Source organism: Lissotriton helveticus, chromosome 1_1, assembly GCF_964261635.1.
Source record: "Lissotriton helveticus chromosome 1_1, aLisHel1.1, whole genome shotgun sequence".
Classification (NCBI taxonomy): domain Eukaryota; kingdom Metazoa; phylum Chordata; class Amphibia; order Caudata; family Salamandridae; genus Lissotriton; species Lissotriton helveticus.
The window spans coordinates 249,757,331-249,773,682 of record NC_136057.1 but is presented as its reverse complement, the minus strand read 5'-3'; positions in this window follow the sequence as shown (position 1 = coordinate 249,773,682).

Below are 16,352 nucleotides of genomic sequence, written 5' to 3'. Positions count from 1 at the left end.
GTCCACTTCAGCTTCAAAAGATCCACGACCCACCACCACCCGCAACAGGTACCTCACAGGAATTGGAGCAAGATCACCGCAGACCAGCTCACCACCTCCCTCAGCCAGAGCCCACCCGCCAACACAACGGACCCCAACGAAGCAGCCCGCAACGTCACACAGTGGCTGACCGCCTGCGCCGACGACCTCGCGCCACTAAAGAACCCTCCCAGCAGACCCAGAAGCAAGAAGGCATCCTGGTTCACCGACGACCTCAAGGACTCCAAGAAGACCTGCCGCACCCTCGAGAAAGCCTGGCTCCTCGACCGGACCACCGACAACAAGACCGCCCTCAAACACGCTACCCGCAAGCACCACCAGCTCATCCGCACCACCAAGAAGAAATCCCTGAAGGAACGACTGGACAACAACGCCCACGACAGCAAAGAGCTCTTCACTATCGTCAAGGAGTTCTCCAACCCCAGCACCGGCACCAACGACATCACTCCGTCACAAGACCTCTGCGACTCCCTCGCCTCGTTCTTCCACCGCAAGATCGTTGACATCCACAACAGCTTCGGCGCCCCACCCACGCACCCAACCGTCGAACCAACGCCCCCCACCGCCACCCTTCGCACCTGGACCACGGTGACCACCGAAGACACAGCCCGCACGATGAACACCATCCACTCCGGATCACCGACCGACCCCTGCCCACACCACGTCTTCAACAAGGCCGACTCCACCATCGCACCCCAACTCCGGAACATCATCAACGCCTCCTTCAACACCGCCACCTTCCCGGAGATCTGGAAGCACGCCGAGATCAGCGCCCTCCTGAAGAAACCTACAGCGGACCCCACCGATCTCAAAAACTTCCGCCCCATCTCGCTCCTCCCTTTTCCTGCTAAAGTCATCGAGAAGATCGTCAACAGACAGCTGACCGCCTTCCTCGAGACGAACGGATCCCTCGACCCCTCGCAGTCCGGCTTCAGAGCCAACCACAGCACCGAGACCGCCCTCATCGCAGCCACAGACGACATCCGGACCCTGCTCGACAAGGGGGAAACAGTGGCCCTCATCCTCTTGGACCTCTCCGCTGCGTTCGACGCGGTCTGCCACCGCACCCTAGTCCAGCGCCTCAGCAACATCGGTATCCAAGAGAAGGCACTGGAGTGGATCATCTCGTTCCTCGCCGGAAGAACACAAAGAGTCCGCCTCCCCCCGTTTCGCTCCGAGGCCACCAAAGTCATCTGCGGCGTCCCGCAAGGATCTTCACTCAGCCCCACCCTCTTCAACATCTACATGAAACTTCTTGCAGCCATCGCACGCCAGCACAACCTCAACATCATCTCTTACGCCGACGACACCCAGCTGATCCTCTCCCTCACCAGAGACCCCGACACCGCCAGAACCTGCCTACACGAAGGGAGGAAAGACGTCGCCGAGTGGATGAAGGACAGCCGCCTGAAACTGAACTCGGACAAGACGGAAGTCCTCATCCTGGGATCTTCGCCCTCCACCTGGGACGACTCCTGGTGGCCCCCATCCCTGGGCACCGCACCCAAGCCAACCGACCACACACGCAACCTGGGCTTCATCCTGGACCCCTCCCTCTCGATGACCAGACAAGTCAACGCCGTCTCCTCATCGTGCTTCAACACCCTGCGTATGCTCCGCAAGATCTTCCGCTGGATCCCGACCGAGACCAGGAAGACTGTCACCCAGGCACTCGTCACCAGCCGACTGGACTACCGAAACGCCCTCTATGCCGGAACCACAGCCAAGCTACAGAAAAGACTCCAGCGCATCCAGAACGCCTCCGCCCGACTCATCCCTGATGTCCCCCGACGCAGCCACATCTCCAGCCACCTGAGGAACCTGCACTGGCTCCCCGTCGACAAGAGGATCACGTTCCGGCTCCTCACCCACGCACACAAGTCTCTCCACGACCTGGGCCCCAAATACCTCAACGACCACCTGACCTTCTACACGCCCACCCGCCAGCTACGGTCCACCAGCCTCGCCCTCGCAGCCGTACCACGCATCCGAAGAGCCACCGCCGGAGGAAGATCCTTCTCTTACCTGGCTGCCAAGACTTGGAACTCCCTCCCCATCCACCTTCGGCTGACCCAGGACCATCTCGCCTTCAGGAAACAACTCAAGACCTGGCTGTTCGAGCAGTAGCATACCCCTCCCCCCAAGCGCCTTGAGACCCTCCCGGGTGAGTAGTGCGCTATACAAATGGCATGATTGATTGATTGATTGATTGATCCAGAAGTCCTAGCTGGGGAGCCATCAGATTAGGAGTGCCTGCTTCCTCTGGATCGGGCAGGTGCATTTTGTAGATCTGTCCACTTTAGCTGGCCCCCACTCCAAAATAGTGCCTGTGAGGATTACAGCTTTGAACTGCCTGTGCCAGGGTGGTGGTGAACCCTACTGTAATTTTCTGAACACCTTCGGAGTCACGTGAAAGGGCCTAAAGCGTTGCCAGATTTGTACCCAATGCATGTTTACTTTTTGCAGTTTTATACGTTTTATAGAAGCAAACTCGACCCAAAAGTATTGGAGCGCTTTACATGAGCGCCACTTATGTTACACAAGGACACATTCATTTTTGGTAGGCATGGGAAGGTTAAGTGATTGCCCAGAATCACAGGATGTTCAGCCGACGGGGAGGCTCAAACCTGGTTCCCCAGCTCCTATGTTGGCATCTCTTGCCCTTACCCCGCATCTTCTCCCCTTGGAACCAGGAGCAGTGCTAAAAAGGGGGAGACGTTGATCCAAAAATAAAACAACTGATCAGAAGCACATTTTCAAGACAACGCCATTAAAAATAAATATTTTGGTTGAAATAAACGTCATATTGTTTACCACAAAAGCCCTAGGCGGCCCTAAGGAAAGACGCCTGTCTCTAGTGCTTTCTCAGGACTGGGCGCATTCATCTTCTTCAGCATTGAACCATTACTACTTACTAGAAGTGGCCTGCGGGTATGACAGCGTGGGCGGTGGGCCTGGGAGGATGTCTAGTTCTGGCTTGGACAGACATCCCTTCTTGCCAAGCCAATATACGCAAGCCTGTGCGGGAAGCGGCCCATGAGGATGCCTTTCATGACTGCCGGCTGGCTGCAATCAAAGGCAAAGATTCTTTCCTAAAGGGAGATTGACCCCATTCAGCTCTGTGGAACGGATGAAGGGGTATATTACCAACAACTAGCGATAATTTTTGTCTCTAACTTGTTTAGAGACAAAAATTATCGCCGCAAATCGGCGATTTTTATCGCAGATAAACCTTGCTATTAGCAAGGTTTATCGCAAATGCGATAAAAAACGGCCGCAATGCATGAATATCGCTGAAAAGTCAGCGATATTCATGCATTATCGAGCAAATGCTCTTAGCCATGTTATCCACCTCCCATTGGATAACATGGCTAAGAACTGCTCAGGGCAGGTGTTAGCTTTTGGAGATATTCGCGCTTAGCGCGAATATCTCCAAAAGTTGGTAATAGGAGATAGCGATGTTAGCGACTGTTTCCAGTGGCTAACATCTTGGCACGCCCACTTTGCATGTCATTAGTGATAAATATCACTGACATGCAAAGTGGGGCCCATGATGGTCGCTATCTCCTATTAGCTGTCGCTAACTGGTGTTAGCGACAGCTTGGTAATAGGGAGATAATTTTATCTCCGCTTTCTTGGCTTTTAAAGCCAAAAAAGCGGAGATAAAACCCCTTGATAATATACCCCGAAATGCGGAGCTAATGAAAGGCTCTGCGGACCTGGCCAGACCTTCCTGGGCCTGCCTGCTTCCCTCACATCTGCATCCTGCATCCACGTGCCCGGGTGGGAGCGGCAGCTGTTACTGAAGGAAGAATCGAGCTCCTAGTAACGCTCTCACTCCCTCTCTGAAATAACCGCTATCTGCCCTCTAACGATTGGCATGAAAGGGCTGGCTTAACTCCACATAGTGTGTGTTATAAACACAAGCAGTGCAAACCTCCATTACCAGTTCGGAAAATGGGAAAGTATTTTAGGTGAGTATTTTATGTTTAAAAAGAAACCAACATAACAAAAATTGGATTAGGCACTTCAAAGTTCCGAGTAACGTCTTCAACTGCAGCTCGGCATTGACGTTAATAGAATATTTGTGCATTGCCCACAGCTGGCGAGCTGAGGCTGTCCGAGTGCTTTGAGGCGGCACTGGGAGGGAGGCCCTGCTAATGGACGGGGCCACAGGCGGGCAGGTCTTGCCACCTTCTAACTTCCTTCCAAGCAGAGCCACGGACCCTGCTTGTCTAGCTCCTCTGCTTCTCCTCAGGGACTCAAGGCGCCCTCCCCTGTGTTCAAGACAGGGGCACAGTGCTGTGCATGCAGCGTCCTCGGACAGAACTCTACCAAAGCGCGCCAGGGCCTTCCAAGGGACCCCGACCTTCACGCATACATGTTTTTTGCCGCCCTAGGCGGCTGCCTAGTCCTGCCTAATGGTAGAAACGGCCACAGTCATGGCTACGTTAATTAGCTGCATCTCTTTTGTATATTAAAAAAATAACACATCAGTTTTAATATATTGAAAAAGGGTATCAAAATCACCATAGTAATGTTTGTAAAATACCTCTGGTCATAACATTTGGGTTATCTCCTTGGAAAGATAGAAAAGTAACGGTGTACAACTTTGGCCAGCTAAGTAGGTTGCTGTTCATTAGATGGTATATTGCATAACCTGGCAGCATGCACCAAGGCATAGTAGCCCTTCGGACCAAATTTACAAAGAAATCACGCAACGCAGGGCAGTGTAGTGAAAGGGTGTCTCAGTGTGGTAAGTATGGCTTTTGAACAGGAAGAGTCCCCTCCTGTATAAAATTATACCTTAAAGGCATCATCTCCCTCTTTGTATTTGTGCTGTAGAATACAACTCACATGCAAACAGTGAAAAAAATAAGACCTCAGATAAGCACAGGATTTTGGCGCAAATCCCTGTCTACGGTTCCGTGAGGATGGGATTTGCACCAAAGCTTGTGGATGGTTGCATGTGAATGGCAATACACAGCCCTTGGAACACCAACTTGGCGCAAAGTAGCGCAAGGCAGTCTATTGTGCAGCTTTGCATTACTCTGGGCTACTTACAATGCAACTCAAATCTCTTTTTACATTGGATTGTAAATCCCACCCGTAGACTTTGCATCGGGAGAGTAATGCAAACCTGAAGCAAAGTTTTGGCAAATCTGGACCCTGGTATTTTATTTGGCACAGCTGCCTACTTCTCCAGGAAATCTGGGTATTGCAGTGTTCACTGTTTCAGCAAATTACTGCTGAAGTGGGTGTTTAGTATGCAGTGCTGTTTCAACGCATAGGCATGCAGCCCCACGCAAACCAGAATGTAACACTAATTTTCCATTAAACATTTTAAATCCTGTGAGTGGCTCTTTAGACAGGGCTCAGTGCACTGCTTTGTCCTGGGGCATATAATGCTATTAAGACGGCCCTGGTAGTATGCATTTATTCTCTATTATTTAACATTTAACTTTATAAATGGAGAAGTGTGGCTCACTGGTTAGAGGAGGCAGACCCTGAAGCAGAGGTCAGACCCGGGACCAGGGTTCAATTCCCGACGCGGCAGGGTCTTGAGCCCAAATGTCCACGGACTCGATAATTCTCGCTTCGGTGCCTACTCGAATCACGGGTTCACACTCTGCAACTCTGGGCAATAGCTTGCTTAATCTCCACTACGGCCCCCCCCCGTGGCGGGAAGCCTGGCTTTCACCTTGGGGATGCCCAGTATGGGTTATCTCACAGGGAAAAGCCAGGACGGGTTCCCAAAGCAAGCGCCTTGAGACCTTGCGGTGAAGGCGCTATACAAGAACCTTTGACATTTGACATTTACATAAGTCAAGTACTGCTCCGTAAGGACCGACAATCTATCTATCTGCTTATGTAAACTTAATTAGATTTAGACAAGGAAGTACTTTCCTGTAGGGATTAACATCAATGATGAATATGTATGGACTGACCTCGCAACCTGCTGCCCACCTCAAAATCCTGGCTCTGAGCAGTGGCCTTTCATAAGGCCTTCGGACAGCTACCAATGTGCTGCATTTAGCTCTCAGAAGCAAGTGCAGTATTGATCCTCTGGGATGCTCATCCCGAGGGAGAGGAGAAGCATACAGCAATGTGGGGGAGTTTAGTGGGGTCGGCAGAAGGCCCACAACTCTGAACCACCTCTCCCATGCTGCTGCATCGCTCTCTCCTGATTCTGCTGCGTTTATCTGCTTTCTCCTTCCTTTCGCCCCGTTTCTGTGAGTGCTCTCTCCTGCTTCTGCTGCTTTTTACTGCTTCCTCCTTCCTTCCCCAATTTTTCCTAGTGCTCTCTTCTGCTTTTGCATCGCTTTTAACTTCTTTCTCCTTCCTTGCCCCCTGTTTTTCCTAGTGCTCTCTTCTGCTTTTGCCTCGTTTTTACTGCTTTCTCCTTCATTTCATTCTCCTTCATTTCCTTCTATTTAAAAATAGAATAACATTTAAATCCTCATGTCTGGCCTATAAAGCCCTCCATGGGGTAGGCTCGCAGTTCCTAAAAACCCACCTGGAAAGGTATCAGCCTACTAGGTCCTTGTGATCAAGCAATCTAAAACTGATCCAGATTGCAAGATACAAACAGGTCAGGTGGGGAGGGAGAAGCTTTCTGCTGTATACAGCAAAGGCTTGGAATCAGCTCCCAATTTCAATTAAAAATAGCCCCTCGCTACTCTCCTTTCGGAAAGAGATAAAAACATGGTTATTCATCTCGGGCTAGTTTTGTTTATGTCCAGCAGTTTGGTCCTGTACTCTTTCCTTAGCGCCAAGACGCCCATGGGCATTCGTTGCACTTTATAAATCCTCAAATCAATCAATCAATCAATAAATCCTCAAATCATCAATCATTTCCCCCTGTTTTTCCTAGTGCTCTCTCGTGCTTTTGCCTCGTTTTTACTGCTTTCTCCTTCATTTCCCCCTGTTTTTCCTAGTGCTCTCTTCTGCTTTTGCCTCGTTTTTACTGCTTTCTCCTTCCTTTCCCCTTGTTTTTCCCAGTGCTCTCGTCTGCTTTTGCCTCATTTTTACTGCTTTCTCCTTCCTATCCCCCGGTTTGTCCTAGAGCTCTTTTCTGCTTTTGCCTCGTTTTTACTGCTTTCTCCTTCCTTTCCCCCTGTTTTTTCTAGTGCCCTCTTCTGCTTTTGCCTCGTTTTTACTGCTTTCTCCTTCCCTTCCCCCTGTTTTTCCTAGTGCCCTCTTCTGCTTTTGCCTTGTTTTTTTACTGCTTTCTCCTTCCTTTCCCCTTGTTTTTCCTAGTGCTCTCTTCTGCTTTTGCCTTGTTTTTACTGCTTTCTCCTTTCTTCCCCCTGTTTTTCCTATTGCTCACTTCTGATTTTGATGCGTTTTGCTACTTTCGCCTTCCTTCTTCCTGTTTTACCTAGTGCTCTCTTCTGCTTTTGCCTCGTTTTTACTGCTTTCTCCTTCCTTTCCCCCTGTTTTTCCTAGTGCCCTCTTCTGCTTTTGCCTCGTTTTTACTGCTTTCTCCTTCTTTTCCCCTTGTTTTTCCTAGTCCTCTCTTCTGCTTTTGCCTTGTTTTACTGCTTTCTCCTTCCTTCCCCCTGTTTTTCCTATTGCTCACTTCTGATTTTGCTGCGTTATACTGCTTTCTCCTTCCTTTCCCCTTGATTTTCCTAGTGCTCTCTTCTGCTTTTGCCTCGTTTTTACTGCTTTCTCCTTCCTTTCCCCCTGTTTTTCCTAGTGCTCTCTTCTGCTTTTGCCTCGTTTTAACTGCTTTCTCCTTCCTTTCCCCCTCTTTTTCCTAGTGCTCTCTTCTGCTTTTGCCTTGTTTTATTGCTTTCTCCTTTCTTGCCCCCTGTTTTTCCTAGTGCTCTCTTCTGCTTTTGCCTCCTTTTTACCGCTTTCTCCTTCCTTTCCCCCTTTTTGTCCTAGAGCTCTTTTCTGCTTTTGCCTCATTTTTACTGCTTTCTCCTTCCTTTCCCCCTGTTTTTCCTATTGCTCACTTCTGCTTTTGCCTTGTTTTTACTGCTTTCTCCTTCCTTTCCCCCTGTTTTTCCTCTTGCTCACTTCTGATTTTGCTGCGTTTTGCTGCGTTCTCCTTCCTTCTTTCTGTTTTACCTAGTGCTCTCTTCTGCCTCGTTTTTACTGCTTTCACCTTCCTTTCCCCCTGTTTTTCCTAGTGCCCTCTTCTGCTTTTGCATCATTTTTGACTACTTTCTCCTTCCTTTTCCCTTGTTTTTCATAGTGCTCTCTTCTGCTTTTGCCTTGTTTTTACTGTTTTCTCCTTCCTTGCCCCCTGTTTTTCCTAGTGCTCGCTTTTGCCTCGTTTTTACTGCTTTCTCCTTCCTTTCCCCCTGTTTTTCCTAGTGCTCTCTTCTGCTATTGCCTCGTTTCTACTGCTTTCTCCTTCCTTTCCCCTTGTTTTTCATAGTGCTCTCTTCTGCTTGTGCCTCATTTTTACTGATTTCTCCTTCCTTTCCCACTTGTTTTTCCTAGTGCTCTCTTAAGATGGGCATCTTGAACTTGCCCTCCGGGACAAGGTGGTCAACTGTGACATAGTGAGGATGTTAGGTAATATATGCCCAAATGAAGCTAGTAAACGTAAGCATGTATGGAGGAGGTATTTGTTCTGTTTACTAAAAATAAAACTTTAACTTAAGCGCAAGATGTATGTTTGTATTTTAACAAAATAATAGCTCATATTTCAAAAAAGTATTAAAAAAATGTGTCCTACTAAATATTACAACTAGAATGTTCTCACAGCAACTATTTCACCTTGTGTGTAATGCTAGATTTTCCGTGAGCAGTCCCAGGTATAAATGTATGCTCATTTCATTTCAGTATGTGAGAAAATACTAGCAGTGTGATTCAAACATATTTTCTACTTAGGTTTGAAAATCAAATTAAATGGTGACAGTAGATTTTTGATAACGTTAGTGGAAAAGTAACTTTTAAAAAGGGTACTTTGTAGTACCTTAATGACAACTAATTTAGACCCCGTGTTGTCTCTCAGCCCAATCAGGAGGCACAATAAACATTCCTGACACAGAGTTAAGGACCCTGCTCCTGGAGAACAATTGCTTGGGCTTTAAGCCCACGTAACAGGAATTTGCAATACTGGAGGGGAACACGAACAGTTGGCAGAAAAAGGACATGCTTCATTCTATTGACTAAGTGATGCCTACATTAATTTCCAGGGTCATCTAAGGGTTTCCTGTTCCAACCCTAGCAGATGTTGATACTGGAAAAGGGGCGTGCACCACATATAAATAAAAGAGTGAGTAGGGGTGAGCCAGTACTCCTCCAAATGGAAGAAGAGCTGAGCCATCTTGGATTTAGGGCTTCTGCGAATTTGTATAGTAAACTAAAGAGTAGGTGATGAAAATAAAGGTGGGGATAGGGTGAGAAAGTATACAGTATTGGGTGTCGGACGTTCTTCAATTCCTGGCTCGTGCACAATGTAATTTGTACCCCTCACCCCCAACTCTTCTGAACATTTCTGGACCTGGGAAGAATCATAGAGTTTGCCCGACTGCTAGGGATAGGACTCCTGCTGGCATCCAAGGACTTGGACTGCTCTACAAGGGTCAAATGGTGGACCTCCTCTTTGCCTGATCACTTGGTACCTGACCCTGTGAGATCCCTGGCTGGAAAGAGACTCGAAAGCCTGCCATGAGGACCTATGGACTACAGGAGAGACACCAAAAGGGATTTTCCCAGCATGGAAAATTACTGATACTTCCCCAGACCTCCTGACCTCCAAAAAACAGAACAGTTTGCTGGTGAATGTTCCTTGTTTTCGTTCCTGGTGCAAGGGTAATGCCCCTAAACTGAAAGGGATGTTCAAACTTGCATTGATCCTATTGTTATGTTTGACCATTTCTAGACTTTTAAATTACATATCACTAGTTCTCTTTGTCTGATTCGAAGGTTTTCTTTTTTAAATATATGTGATTCTCTATTTCTCTAAACCAGTTTTGGAACGTTATTGGGTTGTTTCCTGATTTTATAATAATTTTTACTGCTTGGAGTTCACATTTTTCTGGTGAATTACATACTGCTTGTGCCAAGGTTATAATGAGTGGTTCAGATTTTTTCTCGGAGATGGGTTTTAGCCTAACCATGGTTTGTTTATTAGGTTGATGAAGGTTCCTTAATACCAAATAAAAGCCCACATTTTGACACAGTAGCTATTAACCGTGATGATATATTACCAACTGTACTTATAGCTTTTGATGGTGCACTGTTTTTGATGGCCACTACAACCTAAGCTATAATACTTATGCATTCAGCCATAGTTATTGTCTGCTGTCTGAACCTGTAATATCTCTATGGTCTATATAGTAACTCAGCAGTCTATGTCTGTAAGATATGTCAAAGCTGCGGGATTTATTTTCTCTTTAAGGCTCAAGATTGTGAAATCTGTAACTTCGGTTTTTCCAATTCTACCCAAGAAGGGAAAGGCAATGAAGATACCGCTGAATAAGCAGAATGTACATTCTCATGATTTTAAAAAGTTATATATCAGAAGGCATGGTGATTCTTTGAATTTGTACAGGAGGATACAGATTCAGATGTCCCAAAACAGATCGTACGTGTTAAGTTACAGGAGGGTTGGAGATTGCACAACTTCAGTTATGCAATCAGTGTTAGATGTCTGGATGAGTAGGTCAGATTTGGGGTAGCTGAGCTCAAAATCTCACTAAACACAGACCCATTGAATAGGTAGTAGAAAAAGATTCAGACTTGTGATGCCACTCAGAGACTTTCTTTGCTTCTGCTAATGTCTCACATTTCTCATTCCAGGTCGCCCAGATCCTGATTGGTCTCATGGAGATAATCCTGGGCATCATTATTGCTATTGCATCAGGAATGGTATTTTCCATTGCAGTGATCATCGGCATACCCTTCTGGATTGGATTGTTAGTGAGTACAAGAATATCATTCAATGTCCACTGAATAACACATGTAGGCTATTACCCAGGTTATTGGAGGTGCCTGACCCTCCTCAGAAGCCAAGTGCTGAGAATGTGTGGGCACTGGGAAGGCGTTAGCACCCACCTTCAGCCAATTCCAATTATAGTTATAGATATATTAACAGTACCATGCACCTACAGATATCTGCTCATCGTGCTTCCTGCACCCAGATGCCATGCCAAAGTGTGCTTCATCTGTGATACTATCCATGTATCCACTGCTCTTTCCACTTTTTGGAGGTTTCGTGAATGCCGCATATGTTTCTCAGTTTGGACAACCTGGCATCTTCTCAATGACCTTGAAATACAAGGCTCTTAAAATCACAGTTCAAGACCAGCATTACCTTTATTACGGGTTCTCAAACGAATAAGTACTGTGCACTGGAAACTCGTATAAGTTAAAATTACAAGCAAAAGCACTTTTGTTGATTAAGAAAGGTTAATAAAAGAGTGCAAGAGAAAGAGAGAGAAGAGGAAAATATATATTGAAGCATACTCTTCAGAAAAAGTCCAGATACTGTTGTAGCTGTCTGAAAACCTTCATTCAACGACATATCAGTGTTCAGATTTTTCAAGTGTTCTAACCTCCAAAAGCCCAGTCTTCAGTAATAGGACTTGAGCATGCCTTCCACTTCTGCTTAATATTTTTACAATTATATTTTTACTACCACCTCTTTTATGCATGTTAAAACTTTGACATTAAAAGTTGCTACAAAGGGAGAATTATTAACGAACGCCAAATCAAGGGGCATATTATCAACGGCCAGCGATAATTATCGCTGGCCCTGCTTAGCGATAAAATTCTTATCACAGCCTCTCTCTGGAATTTATCGCCCTGGTAGCGCGTTATTAACAACGCATTTCTCCAGGGCGATAACATTTCCAGAGATAGCAAGGTTATTGCCGTTTTGCAGGGAACATCGGCGATAACCTTGCTGATACGACCCACAGGGTCGTATCAGCATAATCCACCCCAATGTTAGGGATAGGTAAGTCTGCATTTTAGTAGAAGTTATTTTTTGGGAGAAAACAGCGGTTTTCTCCAAAAACGAACGTCTGCTGATATGCCGGGGCAGCCTTGTAAATATCGCGATGTGAACATCAGCGATATTTTACAAGGTAGTTCATCCGGGGTACGCCAGTGACGCCCACTTTGCATTTCATTAGAGATGCAAAGAGAGGCGTTGGGAAAAAGGGTGCTAACATGCAATTATGCATGTTAGCACCCTCTTGTAAATAGGGAGATAGTTTCATCTCCGCCTTTTCGGCTTTTTAAGCCAAAAAAGCAGAGATAAAGCCCTTTTTAATATGCCCCCTAGTGCTTCAAATATCCCCAACGAAAAATAGGGCCATACCCTACAACTCCATAATGTCTCCATGTCACAATATCAAGGAACAAAATATCATCCTGACAGAATATCGTGACAAAAATATCAACTACCATGCTAAGTGTAGATTTCTATTGATAATTCCATGTAAACGTGCTTCGAAGATAGATATACATATATTACATATGTATATACTGTCATGGTAGACATATGTGGACATACATGTGGAATTACTAATATACTCTTATCTTTACAATATTATAGTAGTCGCTAGTGGTCCACCTATCAAAGTGAGGTTCTCTTTTATTCTGCCGCCCTCGTGGAGGACTTCTGGGACCCCTTTAATGGTTAAGGCACTTGCCTGGAAAAACAGAGTGGTGAGTGAGACAGCACGCTGTGTATTATGTTGTGTTAAGCTGTCCACAGCACATGTGCAAATTTCCTGAACAGGCGTGTGCACTGCAGAAAAAGCTTTTTTTGCTCTTGGGGCTCACAAGCCCAGGGCCTGATTCACAAAGGTAGACTTAGGTCTAAGTTTACTCTTTTTGGTATTCACAAAGGCAAGTAACTTTACTAGTGGTGGTAAAGTTACTAGTAGTAACTTACCTTTGTGAACACCAACAAACGGCAAACTGGTAGAGCACGATGTTACGCCAAAATTGTTAACGATGCCCTACAACAGTTTCAAAGTTCAGGGATGCGCCATATTCACAAGAATGAGGCGCACCCATGTGTATCACCTAGTGCTGGTGCTGAAAAAGCTGCTTAGTGCCAGTGCAGGCACCCTAGCGCTATTTTGCTAGGATGCCTGCGCAGCAGGGGCAATTGTTTATGTGCAGGAAGGGACACCTTCCTGCACATGAACAATCTTAACAGGCGATGATTTCCTCTATCTATCTGTGCTGCAGAATGCAGTACACATGGAAAGAGCAAAGTATGAGGAAAAATAAAACATTTCTCCTCATATCGCCTGCCTAAGACCAGGTATTTCTTTGTGGTATATTTGGTGCTGCCCCATGTCTTGTAAATATGGGGCAACATCAAAAAGAAATGGGTATTGTGGCGGAATGCCCACTTCACCACCCATTGCACGTTCCTTTCATGCTAAGTGCTGTGTGAATAGGGGCATTATTTTGAAGGCGGTGTTAAGCCAAGTTAAGTGACTTAACACGCCTTGTAAATAAGGCAAAGGAGTTAACGCCACTAGAACGTCAAAAAAAGTGACGTTCTTGTGGCGTTAATTCCTTGTTAATATGCCCCTTATTTTCTTTACAGAGTTTTATATAGCGCGAACTTGACCCGAATCGGGTATCAGAGCGCTTTACATAGCACCAGTTGCGTTACATGAGGACACATTCATTTTTTTTTTTGTTAGGCACGGGGAGATTAAGTGCCCAGAATCACAGGATGTTCAGTTTAATTGCCGAGACTCTAACCCAGTTCCCTTGGTTCGAGTTCACCCGCCCTAGCTGTTACCTTTGTGAATGGGGCCCCCAGTCTGCCCCAACTGCCCCAACTGCACTTACTAATAGTGCACAGAGGTGCAAAGCCGGTTATCTTACCTTTTTGCTATAAGCACCCTAGACTGGATCACAAGGTGTAGTGACAGGTCCTCTGCAATGGCGGAGGAGCGTCACCCCACTGCCTGGCTCAGAGCCAGTAAATGAAAAACAAAATGATGTCATCATTTTATCTGTCATTTTCCGGCCCTGAGCCAACTTGCAAAGGGAGGGGCGGGGCATTGGGAGGAGGAGCGTGAAGTCCACCCGACTCCCTAAGTGCGCATGTGTTTTGGCTGGCTATCCCAGGCCGACCAAAATACACATGCCCACTATAGGTTTTCGCCAGCCCAGCTGCAAAGAGCAGCCGGGCTGGAGAAACCCCACAGAATTCCTTTTCTAAGCAGGGCATCTTTCCTGCCTGCTCAGACCAATCCCCGGGATGCTCTCATATGAGAGCAGCGTGGGGATTGCAGGGTGTCCATGATGTGGTTCCAGTGTTTGCTGGGACCAGGAAGGAGTGTGCTGAGTGTGACGCGGGAGGCAGGAGGTAGCTCCAGGTACGTTTTTACATTTTTTTTTATTACTACCCCCCTCGCACGTGCTCTCCCTCCCGCACTCCCCCATAACCCCAACTCTTTATTGTGGCGGCCGAGAATGATGAGGTGTATTTAATTGAAATGAGCAATATCTGTATCCATCCATCTTATTACTGTCACAGAGAACAGCCCGCGAACAGTGTCTCACGAGTGCCCAGAGTAGATGACAAATGTTGCTCTCGTTGATGATGATGAAATATCACAAAGAGTTCGTGTTCTTTTCTTTTTAGTTCATCATTTCAGGATCCCTGTCCACTGCAGCTGAGAAGAACAAAAGCTTATGTCTGGTATGCCTTACTTCTGTCACCGTCTCCCTGTGCCTGATTGTTTGCATGTTATTCCGACGAAAAGTAAACATGTTATTTGATGCTCTAAAGGTCAATGCTTTTCTGCTGACTACAATGGAGTAAACTGTGGTATTGCACAAAGCAGAAGGTAGATTGATGTGGTTGTTGGTCACAAGTGACAACAAGGCGGTGTGGATCTTATGCACGGTGTTGTTGCTCAGTACTCCATATTTGGATCAGGCCGCTGACCTGAACTTCATGCAGTTAACAGGCCCATATCTTGTGTTTACCTCTCCCACTAGAACCTATGGGGTTGGTAGTACACTTTTCACTGAACTATCTCGGCTTCCGTCCATGTGAAACTGTCATCAGCGGCTGCTGCTCCTCTGGGGTGGGCTCAGGGGCGGGCGCCCCCTGGTGCTGTCCTCTCTGGGGATTGACATGCAAGAGATGGTCAAGTGTCTTCCATTCAAGTAATTGCAAATAACAAGCTCAATAAAAGTGACTCCACGAGATGTTTAGGGTACAGGAATCCCAGCACGTTATGGTATTCCTAAAACGGACAGTCCCTTCCCCAGAGGAGGAGGGTACGTATCTGTCCTTAAGAACTTTTTCAAAGGTGTATCATTTAGGACCCAGACCTGTAGTCATTTCCAGGTGTGTATAGGACTGAGAGCTGGAGCAGCAACCAGGTGCATGGCATGTAAAGTACTTAAACCTGGAACCATTAACAGGTGTGTAGCTACTATAGGACTCAGAGCTGGAGTCATTACAGGCGTGTGGCATGCATAGGACTCAGAGCTGGAGTCATTACAGGTGTGTGGCATGCATAGGACTCAGAGCTGGAGTCATTACAGGTGTGTGGCATGCATAGGACTCAGAGCTGGAGTCATTACAGGTGTGTGGCATGCATAGGACTCAGAGCTGGAGGCATTACAGGTGTGTGGCATGCATAGGACTCAGAGCTGGAGGCATTACAGGTGTGTGGCATGCATAGGACTCAGAGCTGGAGTCATTACAGGTGTGTGGCATGCATAGGACTCAGAGCTGGAGTCATTACAGGTGTGTGGCATGCATAGGACTCAGAGCTGGAGTCATTACAGGTGCGTGGCATGCATAGGACTCAGAGCTGGAGTCATTACAGGTGCGTGGCATGCATAGGACTCAGAGCTGGAGTCATTACAGGTGCGTGGCATGCATAGGACTCAGAGCTGGAGTCATTACAGGTGCGCGGCATGCACAAGGCTCAGAGCTGGAGTCATTACAGGTGTGTGGCATGCATAGGACTCAGAGCTGGAGTCATTACACGTGTGTGGCATGCATAGGACTCAGAGCTGGAGGCATTACAGGTGTGTGGCATGCATAGGACTCAGAGCTGGAGTCATTACAGGTGCGTGGCATGCATAGGACCCAGAGCTGGAGTCATTACAGGTGCACGGCATGCATAAGGCTCAGAGCTGGAGCCACTAACAGGTGCTCTGCATGTATACGACTTAGTGCGGGACACTTTACCATGTACATGGCATCTATAGGGCTTAGAGCTCGGCCCATTACCAGGTGCACAGCATCTGTAGGGCTCAGAGCTGGATCCATTACCAGGCAGGTGGCTTGTATAGGACTCCCAGCTGTAGCCATTACCACGTACTTGGCACGTATAGCTCTC